Source organism: Staurois parvus, unplaced genomic scaffold, assembly GCF_062004578.1.
Source record: "Staurois parvus isolate SC_StPar_1 unplaced genomic scaffold, SC_StPar_1.0 ptg000129l, whole genome shotgun sequence".
NCBI classification, from domain to species: domain Eukaryota; kingdom Metazoa; phylum Chordata; class Amphibia; order Anura; family Ranidae; genus Staurois; species Staurois parvus.
In genome coordinates this window covers 643,296-655,535 of record NW_028317925.1, presented here as the reverse complement: position 1 = coordinate 655,535, position 12,240 = coordinate 643,296, and the positions used below count along the sequence as shown (strand labels likewise).

Sequence of the window (12,240 nt, the reverse complement as noted above, 5' to 3'; positions counted from 1 at the left end):
TACTGGCAATGGGGCCGGTACACAGATCTGTCATCGGCTGTGTCTGAGGTACACAGCTGGTGACTGATCTCTCCACAGGCACGCGCAAAGCGCGATTCGGGAAGGACGTCATGACGCCCTACCAGAGGGACAAGAGGTTCACCTGGCCATCTCACCAGGCGGGAAGTAGTTAATAAATGAGCAAAGCTCTGCTGACTTCCATTATCCAATCATGTGCAAGCAAAAGTGTTTATTTTTTTTAAATTTTCCTTGCATGTGATTGGGTATTCCTTGTAAAGTGAATCTTTATCTCATTTACAAATTGCACTTACAGAATGCAGCTGCACCTTGTCTGGTGCGCTGTCTATTTGCCTTTAGTAAATCAACCCCAATGAATGTACATTTCAGGATATTTTTGTTTGGCAAAAACTGCTTGTGTGTTTATATATACTTTACACTTTTTTTGTGAAAAAGTAGGGGTACTATGTACCCATAACTCATTCACATCAGAGGGCAGTGTCTGAGGCCTCCTTATTATAGGAGTCTTCCAGTTTCTGATAAGTCCCCTTGCTGCAGGCCCCCACAACCACTGGACTATGGAGACAATGCCATCTCCAGTGGGTCCTCCTTGGCAAAGGACCCCCCCCCCCCCCATGTTGAGGTCACGTGACCTTTCATGATTCAGGAGGGGGGGCACACTCAGCCCCCCCCCCCCTTTTTCTGGTCAGCCAGGCTGCAAGCTTTTATAAGGTTCTAGTTAAAAGGTTGTTTTTTTTTATTTCTCCCCCTTAAAATCCATACCAGACCTGAAGAGTCGTAAAGAATTTGGGGGATCTCACACTATTTTCTTTTTTGTGTTTTGCATTGGGTCATTCCTTAAAATGTATTCCACACCTGTAGGGCCTTGTTTAAATTAAGAGGAAATCTCCACACCATTTTTTAAAAACTATTGCTGGCTCCTTAGTTTACATGTTCACAAACTCCTGGCCAGTAAATGAATGGAGCCGGGTGACATCGCTGATTGCTAAGGATGTGGCACTTTCCCCTCCCCTCTGAAACATGCACACATCACCCCCATACTTAAAAAGCCCTCCCTGGACCCTAATGACCCGAACAACCTCAGACCCATCTCCCTGCTCCCATTTACATCTAAACTCCTCGAGCGCCTAGTCTACACCCGCCTATGCTCTCACCTCAACGACAACAACCTCCTCGATTCCCTACAGTCCGGCTTCCGTCCCCTACACTCCACCGAAACTGCCTTACTCAAACTCTCCAATGACCTGCTAACCGCCAAAGCTAATGGCCACTATTCAGTGCTCCTACTCCTTGACCTCTCTGCGGCCTTCGACACAGTCGACCACCCCCTCCTCCTCAAAAAACTACACTCCCTCAGCCTCAGAGATTCTGCTCTCTCCTGGCTCTCATCCTACCTGTCACAACGCTCCTTCAGCGTTACCTATAATGCTACCACCTCCCCCTCACTCCCCCTCTCTGTTGGGGTCCCTCAAGGCTCTGTCCTTGGGCCCCTTCTCTTCTCCATCTATACCTCCTCCCTTGGCCAACTCATACACTCTCACGGCTTCAACTACCACCTCTATGCCGACGACACACAAATCTATCTCTCAACCCCCCACCTCACCCCCTTGGTCTCAGCCCGAATCACACACCTACTGAGCGACATATCAGACTGGATGTCACTCCACTTCCTTAAACTGAACCTCTCCAAAACCGAGTTTCTTGTCTTCCCCCCAGCCCGGACACCACCCCCCATTGACTTCTCCGTCACATCCAACAACGCTACCATCAAACCCGCCCTGCAGGCCCGAGTACTTGGTGTCATTCTGGACTCCAACCTATCCTTTCAACCCCAAGTCCAATCTTTAACAAACTCGTGCAGACTCCACCTCCGCAACATCGCCAAAATCCGCACGTTCCTAACCCCAGAAACCACTAAACAGCTCATCCACTCCCTCATCATATCACGACTCGACTACTGCAACTCCCTCCTCACTGGCCTGCCTCGCCGCTGGCTATCCCCGCTTCAGTCGATCCTGAATACGGCTGCAAGACTCGTTCACCTTTCCAACCGCTCTGTATCCGCCACCCCCTTCTGCCAATCCCTCCACTGGCTTCCGATTGCGCAACGGATCAAATTCAAAATCCTAACGCTAACGTACAAAGCTGTCCACCATACTGCCCCGAACTACATCACTGACCTAATATCCAAGTACCGCCCAGCACGCACACTCCGCTCCTTACAAGACCTCCTTCTCTCTAGTTCCCTGCACTCCTCCTCCCATGCCCGCCTCCAGGACTTCTCCAGGGTGTCACCCATCCTCTGGAACTCCCTGCCCCAACCCATCAGATTATCACCTACTCTCCTCTCCTTTAGGCGCACCCTGAAAACCCATCTCTTCAGGGAAGCCTACCCCACCCCCTGCTAACTTGCCGACCTCCTCCACTCTTTCTACCACTCCATCCCCCACAGCTATCTCCTCCTGTGCCACCATCCCCTCCCTCCTAGATTGTAAGCTCGAAAGAGCAGGGCCCTTGATCCCCTCATGTTTTGCATTGTATTGGTATTGTTCTGTCACATGTTCTGTCCCCATTTGTAATGTACAGCGCTGAGCGAACTATTGGCGCTTTATAAATACTGTATAATAATAATAATAATAATGTGGCGGGTGCAGGCACCTGCCTCTTCCTCAACAACCACTGACAACAGAAGGAAGCTGTCATATACAGTATAGTAATGAGGGAAAACCCCATTACTATATATGATGTTTATCTACTGCTGAATGGGCTAAAGCTGGCTATACATTATACAATTTTCTTCTTCTTGCATAAACATTGCAAGTGATTAGGTTTGATCTCATATTATATGGTTTTAATATAAAGGAAAATTGAACAAGAAAATTGTATGGATGTATGGCCAGCCTTAAAGTCAAGTATTTGAATGAACACTGGAACAAGCAAAGATCTCAACTGGGAGCTCATCCCTAGTCTTTAGCAAGTAGTTGTGGGCTACCTTCCTAATGGTGACCATGCACATGATGATCTGATCGAACAATTCTCAGAGTCAGATAATATGATCTGATCCATGGAATATGGAAAAGATACGTGCTGTGTTATTGTTTGATTTCTGTCAAAACTGATTGATTGAATTGAAATTACTTTGATTGGTCTAGATGGAAAAATCTGATTGTAGGAAAGTAGATAATTTGCTATTATTGTTAAAGGATTCGTTCACCTTTACCAAAAAATTGCCTACGCAGGTAAGGGACGTCTGTAGATAAAAACAAGCTGTGCAGCTCTGTCCAAAGTAATGGCCTTGCTATAGGTGTAGGCCATTTACGTGTCTCCCGAGGCCTGACTGAAAAACTCCCAGTGATGGCCTCATCCCCTCCTACCTTGTTGCAAGGACATTGCTAAGACACTTCCATCCAATTTATACCCCCTTGTATGTGCTCTCTCTTCCCTTTTGCAGTAGTTATGGGGTCAGCGATAGTGTGAAGGAGGAGATAGTGAAGCACACTTGTGTAGGGGTTGGAGAATATAGGCCAGGAGTGTCTTAGCAACGTCCTAGTAACAAGGCAGGATGGGATGATGCTGTCTCTTGAATGTTTTCAGTCAGGCTTCAGGAGGTACATAAATGGCATACATTTATAACAAGGGCAGTATTCAATGTTACTCAGAGCTGCAGTTTGTTTTTATCTACAGACACCCCTCAGCTGCATAGGAAGTTCTTTAGTAAAGGTGAACCAAGCTTTTAGGTGTATTACAAATGGAAGGATCTTTTTCGATCTCCTAATCGCACAGCACATCTATTGCACAGAAGATTCTATATAAAATCATTCTGTGTATGGCCATCATTAAGAGTTCACTTGAGGCACCCAAACTCATCCAATTTACTGGAGTAAAAACTTTTAGAGGCTTGCATGCAAAATATAGCTTCTCAAGCTGCATAGTAATAAAGAAGCGGATTTATTCATGATAATGTATTTGTATAGAGTCACAGGGCAGGCTTCCTCCTCGGCCTCTCCTTCTACTGGCTGGGTACATCAGTGTGATCCCCTTCCTCCTCCTCCTGGGGACTTCTTTGTGAGGCTGGTGCGGCGGAGTAATCCGAGTGTTGCTGGTATTTGGCGGAGGTATCCTTTCCGTGCTGCGCTGTCAGCCCGTCCCCATAGAGACCGCCCGGAGCCGCCGCCGTGCAGTTAAGTAGCGATTTTGTGTCTGTAGGAGCGGAGAGAGGCCCTTTGTTCAGGCTGGAGGGTGGAGGGCCGAGCGGGGCCTGGAGACTGGGAGGGAGAGAGGGCTTCCTTCCTGGGCTCACACCTTGGGCTTCTCTGGAGGGAGGAGGAGGGGGAAGGGGTGAGGGATCAATATGAACACACGGTGTGTGGCATGTGTCATGTTGTGTTTATGTGAGGGCTGGGTGACTGCGATCACACTCTGCCCGGAAGAGCTCACAATCAGTTGTGTGCTCTGTGTACACATGACACTTCCAGATTGGATGTGATCAGGCTGTCTGTGTGATACCCTCCTATAGATGTGATAGGGTCCTCTAATGTGTGATCTCCTCCTATAGATGTGACTGGGTCCTCTAATGTGTGACTGGGTCTTCTGATGTGTGATCCCCTCCTATGAATCTAACAGATCTCTGATGTGTGATCCCCTCCTTTAGATGTGACAGGGTCCTCTGATGTGTGATCCTCTCCTATAGATGTGACAGGGTCCTCTGATGTGTGATCCTCTCCTATAGATGTGACAGGGTCCTCTGATGTGTGATCCTCTCCTATAGATGTGACAGGGACCTTTGATGTGTGATCCCCTCCTATAGATGTGACCGGGACCTCTGATGTGTGATCCTCTCCTATAGATGTGACAGGGACCTCTGATGTGTGATACCCTCCTATAAATCTAACAGAGATGTCCTCTGATGTGTGATCCCCTCCTATAGATGTGACAGGGTCCTCTGATGTGTGATCCCCTCCTATAGATGTGACAGGGACCTCTGATGTGTGATCCTCTCCTATAGATGTGACAGGGACCTCTGATGTGTGATACCCTCCTATAAATCTAACAGAGATGTCCTCTGATGTGTGATCCCCTCCTATAGATGTGACAGGGTCCTCTGATGTGTGATCCCCTCCTATAGATGTGACAGGGTCCTCTGATGTGTGATCCACTCCTATAGATGTGACAGGGACCTCTGATGTGTGATCCCCTCCTATGAATCTGACAGAGATCTCCTTTGATATGTGATCCCCTCCTATAGATGTGTCAGGGACCTCTGATGTGTGATCCCCTCCTATAAATCTAACAGAGATGTCCTCTGATGTGTGATCCCCTCCTATAGATGTGACAGGGACCTCTGATGTGTGATCCCCTCCTATAGATGTGACAGGGACCTCTGATGTGTGATCCTCTCCTATAGATGTGACAGGGACCTCTGATGTGTGATACCCTCCTATAAATCTAACAGAGATGTCCTCTGATGTGTGATCCCCTCCTATAGATGTGACAGGGTCCTCTGATGTGTGATCCCCTCCTATAGATGTGACAGGGACCTCTGATGTGTGATCCCCTCCTATAGATGTGACAGGGACCTCTGATGTGTGATCCTCTCCTATAGATGTGACAGGGACCTCTGATGTGTGATACCCTCCTATAAATCTAACAGAGATGTCCTCTGATGTGTGATCCCCTCCTATAGATGTGACAGGGTCCTCTGATGTGTGATCCCCTCCTATAGATGTGACAGGGTCCTCTGATGTGTGATCCACTCCTATAGATGTGACAGGGACCTCTGATGTGTGATCCCCTCCTATGAATCTGACAGAGATCTCCTTTGATATGTGATCCCCTCCTATAGATGTGTCAGGGACCTCTGATGTGTGATCCCCTCCTATAGATGTGACAGGGACCTCTGATGTGTGATCCCTTTTATAGATGTGACTGGGACCTCTGATGTGTGATCCCCTCCTATGAATCTGATAGAGATCTCCCCTGATATGTGATCCCCTCCTATAGATGTGAGAAGGACCTCTGATGTGTGATCCCCTCCTATGAATCTGAGAGAGCTCTCCTCTGATATGCGATCCCCTCCTTTAGATGTGATGAGGACCTCTGATGTGTGATCCCCTCCTATAGATGTGACAGGGACCTTTGATGTATGATCCCCTCCTATAGATGTGACAGGGACCTCTGATGTGTGATCCCCTCCTATGAATCTAACAGATCTCCTCTGATATGTGATCCGTCCTATAGATGTGACAGGGACCTCTGATGTGTGATCCCCTCCTATGAATCTAACAAATCTCCTCTGATATGTGATCCCTCCTATAGATGTGACAGGGACCTCTGATGTGTGATCTTGTCCTATGAATATGACAGATCTCCTCTGATATGTGATCCCCTCCTATAGATCTGACAGGGGTCTCTGATGTGTGATCCCCTCCTATGGATTTAGTGCTCTGTGAATGTGTGATCCCTTTCTATGAATCTGACAGGGATTTGTGGATGCATCATCCCATCCTATGGATCTGATCTGGATCTGTGGATGTGTCATCCCCACCTATGGATCTGATCTGGATCAGTGGATGTGTGATCCCCTCCTATGGATCTGACCAGGATCTGTGGATGTGTGATCTGTGAGGTGTGCGGCTTGTGTTTACATAATAAGAATAGACTTTACAAAGAATAAAGTCCACTCTGTGCAGGAGGGATCTCCCGTGTTTACATAAACCATGTTTTTATATGTGCACAGCACAAAGTCAAGGACATGGGATCCACTGCATACAGACTGCAGAGAAGGTACTTGTAGGTAATACACTGCCAATAGTGTGAATCCTATATTAATTTAGAATAAAAGAAGTGTCAGATATCATCTTCTTCCTTTTCCAATAATTTAAAATATTGTCCAATAAAAAGGGGAGTATACAAAACATATCACCCAGACAGACCAGAGCGATTCTGATCATCACCTGCACAGTGAATCACTCTGCTGACAGCTCAGCATCACCAGAGTTCAGGTGGTTGGGAAGGTTAGACAGTATTAGCTCACCTTTATATTATTTCTGTTAAGGTGGACTAACCCTTTAAAATAAAGATGAACCCATTTAGAACCAAGGTACCCATATATGCCATGCCAATCAGCGGCAGGGCAGGCCTTCTCACTAGAAATGAGTTCAGGTCTGAACCTGTCTGAGCTGTCCACAAGGAAGCTGTCAAAGCGGACAGTCAATCATAGGCAGCAGCCTCACAGCCACTCCTATGAAAGGGGTGTAGTATGCATGGCTGTGGGGCAGGGAATGGTTGACCGCTTTCTGGCTGGATAGTTCAGGTGGATTTAGACTTGTCTCTGGACCTGCCTGAGCTCATCACTATTCCTTACCAACCACTGCATGTATGTGTTGCTATGTAGTTCTAGGGCACACTTCATTGGCGTCCCCAGAACTGTAAGCGAGCTGCCACAGGTACATACTGATGATTGGGAGATGGTAGGAAGGGCTTCCGATGGCATCAATACTGCAGCAAGATTGGAAGCCCCTCATAATGGCCTTGGGCTGCAGCCAGCATAAAATACTGTAAACTGTGTAGTGCACTGAAACTCACATTGCACTTCAATCTCACTGTCCATGAACTGACAACAGCACATTTTAGCATGTGGTGCTATGGGAACAAGCCCTTAGGGCCCACTCATACAATATACACTAGGCTGCACTGGACATCTTTTCCCAAAACAGTCCCGCTGCTCAGACATGGTGATTGCCTTGAGTCCTATGAGTCCAGTTCACACCATCATACTGCGTTGGTGTGTGCTGGAAAAAATGTAGGCCGGCATGCAATTTTACATAGCGAGTTGAAAAACACTATACTGCAGAGTTGTCCATTGGCTTCATGTATCTCCAAGACCTCGTTCATATCTATGAAAACAGCATGCTTTATTATATATACATTTTTGTTTGTGTGGCCATCCATTTACTATGGGTCTTCTATGAAGCAGAGACAGAAACATGGCCCTTTATTTGTTCCATTGCTATGTCCCACAGATGTGTACTTGTGTATGCATTGTGGGTAATGTGCATATTTAGCTATGTGCATGTGTTGTGGGGGTGCTTTAGAAATGAACGTTGGCATCTCAAATACACATGCTGAACATGTGTACACAAGACACGTCAATGTGAATTACAGTGAGTGTCCATAGGTGCGAACATGGCCTAAGAAACTCCAAAACATCTGGCTCTGTTCTCTGCAAATTGCATTCTCTGTGATAAAGAATGTAAACGAAAGGAGAGAGGGACAGTCTTGTAATTGTCATAGTGGGAATATAGACCTGACAACTTCAGAGACCTTAATTCTAAAATCCCTGGGAGATGTAAGAAACTTTCTCTGCGTCTACTAAAAACTGAAGTAGTTATTTTGTATGGAATGACACTATGAAATGCTTTTTCATTATTCAATTCAAGAAGCAAAACTTTGTAAGCAAAATCCATTAAGTGATAACACCCAATCACAGTTCACTTTACTGAAGGCAGACCAGTATTGGTGAATTCTGATGTAGTGCTATGGACTTTGCATGTAGCATGGTGTCCTCTATGCTCTTTTATTGAATATGAATGATTTTCTGAGAACAATTTGGGGGCCCGCTATTCCAGGCCTGCTTCAGAAAATGCTACTTGTCTGGCTACTATGGTGACCCTCTGTCTTCACTAACCCAGGACAAGAATGCCAGTCAGGAAAGTCAGAGTAAAGTCTGAATGGTTTTCTTGGTTAGTGATTCAAAGCATTCAAAGTGGGCCTTTCGTGCCACTTTTTTTGCAACCTCCCCCAAATGCAACATAAAACGCTTTTAGCCCTGGTTCACACCAGTGCGACTTGTCATCCAATTTCGCCAGTTTCAGATCGCATGACGAGTTGTACCCTATTTGTAGCTATGGAACCATTCAAATCGGTGCAACTCCTACTTTGCCGGTGCTGTACCAATTTGGAATAAAAGGTCCCTGCACTATTTTTTGCAATTTCATGTGTGACTTGCATAGAAATCTGTGCATGATGTCGCACAGATGTCAGGCAAGCTGCACATGAAATCGCACTGACCAGAGGCTTTGAAATCGCGCTATTTTAAGTGAAGTAGCACAATTTCAAAGTCTCATTCAGTGTGAACCAGGGCTTAAACGCCATTTGTAAACAGACAATGACCCCCCCTACAAAAAAAGAGGCAGCAATGAGACACAGTGTTGTCACTCTTGCCTCCCAGAAACATTGAAGGGCAGGGGGCTTGCAAAATAGTCAACCTTTCTGTTCTTTAAGCCAGAGAGTCAGCCAGGAAACTAGCATTTGCAGAATGTGAAGTCAGTGTAACCGCATCTGTGTTTCTCTAGGAAAGGTTTCCATTAATTCTTTTACACTGATGTTAAAAAAAGGTAAAAAAGTAGTGAAGTGTAATAAGCGTTTAGAAATTAGTGTTCAATAGTCTGCACACTGGATGCTGTTTAATGTTGAATTCTGAATGGTAAATATGGACTACACAGAATTGTTTATTTCCCATTATATATAATAATATCCTTCTCATTTTTATCCTGATGTTATCTACAATTCTGGTTCCTGAGTGTTGTGATGTGTATAGAAATTGGTTTCTGGAAGGAGGAAGTCTTCATGCTGACAGATTCTGAAGTGTAGATAAAATTAGTTCTTATTTTACTAAAATATGATAGCTGAAAATATCATAAGAGTAAAAATGTATCTTCTAATGTTGGAAGTGAAAGATACTTGCACTGTACATAATACATCTAATCATTAGCCCAGTACACACTCGGGGACACAATCATTTTGTCATGCATGTGACTATAAACTTGCAGTAAAGTGACGACAGACCATAGACAGTTATAAGACTGAGCCTTGACATGCAATCCCTTTTATTATGGGGAAGGTCACCATGTGACTTTGGGCCTTTGAATGAATAGGGTAAGCATTGTCTATGAACAAAGCTGTCACTGTGTTGAAAACACTGTTTTTAATGAAGATAATTTAGTTATTTCTTTTATGCTGAGAACAGAGAAATAGTTTTTACATAGCCCTTATTAATTGTTATTGATAACTGTGTCACAGAGTAAAATACATGTGATAAGCCTGCAGTTAAAAAGCCATCCTATGGGTGTACACGACTTTGGGTGTGTGACTCTGCATCAGTGAATGGCAGCGTCCATTAGAGTCTTCTCACCCAGGTGGATTTCTTTGCAACATGTTTGTATGTATATATCTGTTCAGTTGTATCCGACTCTCAGCCAGCATGTTATGCGCTTGAGAGGCTTTTCCATAGAATTTATTGGCAAATTTTTTATGAGGATGGTCGCCAGCTCGTTTCTTCAGCCTCCCCGATTGCTTTGGCTTGGGACCAGCATGCATAGCAAAATGTGTACACATATACTAGGGCCATTTGAGAGTAAGGGCAGCTGTACACTGCCCCACTGCACTGGCACTAAAGCGCAGCTAACCTTTGGTTTTCATGCAATTTCCCATAGACTTCTATGAGGTCCTGCAGTTTTGGTTCAGCTTCAGAATGCACACCAAAACTCCTGCATGCTGCATCTTTGCTACACTTTCTGAGACCACACCAAAATCATGGGACATCATAGAAGTCTATGGGAAAGCACAGCTAAGCTGCTGGAAACCTTTGGGTTAGCTCACTTTGCCTAAAGTGCAGCGGGACTGCACCGGTTAGTGTGAAGCTGCTCTAAACGTCATGCTGCTGTCTAATCTGAAACTGCTGCTGACTGGTTGTTATCCCAACTACTACTGGTTTCCATACTTTTTAAGTGACTGACCTGGAAGAAGAAATCAAATCAGGAAAGTTAGAGGTCTTTATGTGCATATGTGTACACAGTCAGTTACCTTATTGATGCCAGAGAATCAGCATGATTGCCATGAAAATGCTAGTTGCATAGCTTTCTCCATGTTAATTCCCCTTAAAGCAGAACTTCCCTCAAAAGGACACTATTTTTTTGAGGGAGGGCAGGCAACTTTTTTGACAGGTACACGCTCCCACTTCCTCTCTGATCACTTAGACCAGTGGTCTCCAAACTGTGGCCCGAGGGCCAGATGCAGCCCTTTGCTTGCTGTTATCTGGCCCTTGAGGACTATTCCTCCATCAACAGTGGGGCATAATTCCTGCCACCAACACAAATGATGGGGCACTATTCCTCCCACTAATATTAATAATGGAGCACTATTCCTCCCACTAATATTAATGTTGTAATAGTATTCCTCCCTCCGAAACCAACAATTGGGCAGTATTCCTCCCACTAATATTAATGTTGCAACAGTATTCCACTGAAACCGACAATTGCGCAGTATTCCTCCCACTGGCTCCAACAATGAGGCACTAGGTCTTCAACTGATACAAATGATGGGGCACTATTTATGCCACTAATACCAATGATGGGGAATTACTCCCCCTCTTACTGACCACCAACCCTAAGGTAATGTTTATTCTCATTGATGCTGGGTCAGGGACATTTTCTACCCCTGCTGGCCACAATCCTGCCCCCTGAAAGTCTGAAGAACAGTAAACTGGCACAGTTCAAAACTTTGAACAGTTTTGAGACCACTGACCTAGATGATCCGAGCAGAAGTTTGCACCTCCCCCCCCCCCCTTTCCTGTCCACAGCTTTCTGGGACACATCACGGGTCCCAGAAAGCTGTGTGGCCATTCACAAAGCACAGTGCGAAGCCACTGGAGTCATAGATTTCTTCCATTAGTAAACATGGCAGTGTAAACAGGGATCTGAAGACCGGAGAAGAACCAGTACGGGTGAGGACGGCACTGGACTCCTGGACATGTAATTGTCCATATATTAAAAGTCTTACAGTATTTGTAGCTGCTGACTTTCAATTTTTCGTAAGACACTGAAGATCCTCTTTAATGAAGTTATTAGCTGATATTCTTTACTTAGGTGTATACTCAATGTTTTAATGCTTTACAGTGACAGCATAGACAAAGGTAGGAGCAGATATTTTCTGACCTTCCCCCCCCCCCATTTTAAGAAAGACTGGCGTGAGAAAAAAATATAACAACTCATGGAAATACTGCTTGTCTCATTGTCCTGCTGATCCTCTGCCTTCAGTATTTTACTGGATCACTGACCTGGAACGAGTGTGCAGAAAGTGAAATCATATCTTTGGTTACTTGATTCAGATCAGTGACTGAAAAAAAATGCATATAGCCAGGCAGCTTGCAGTTTCATAAAGAGG

General features: G+C 45.2%; 1 protein-coding gene across 1 annotated transcript in view; it reads left to right on the top strand.

The window, feature by feature from the left end:
• Positions 1 to 4,087: 4,087 nt before the first annotated feature.
• Positions 4,088 to 12,240, top strand: part of LOC149466441 (fibrosin-1-like protein) — a gene marked incomplete at its 3' end in the record, with an annotated part of 581,440 nt that continues 573,287 nt past the window's right edge. The window contains exon 1 of the mRNA XM_089672498.1: positions 4,088 to 4,198. The remainder of the gene's footprint in view (positions 4,199 to 12,240) is intronic.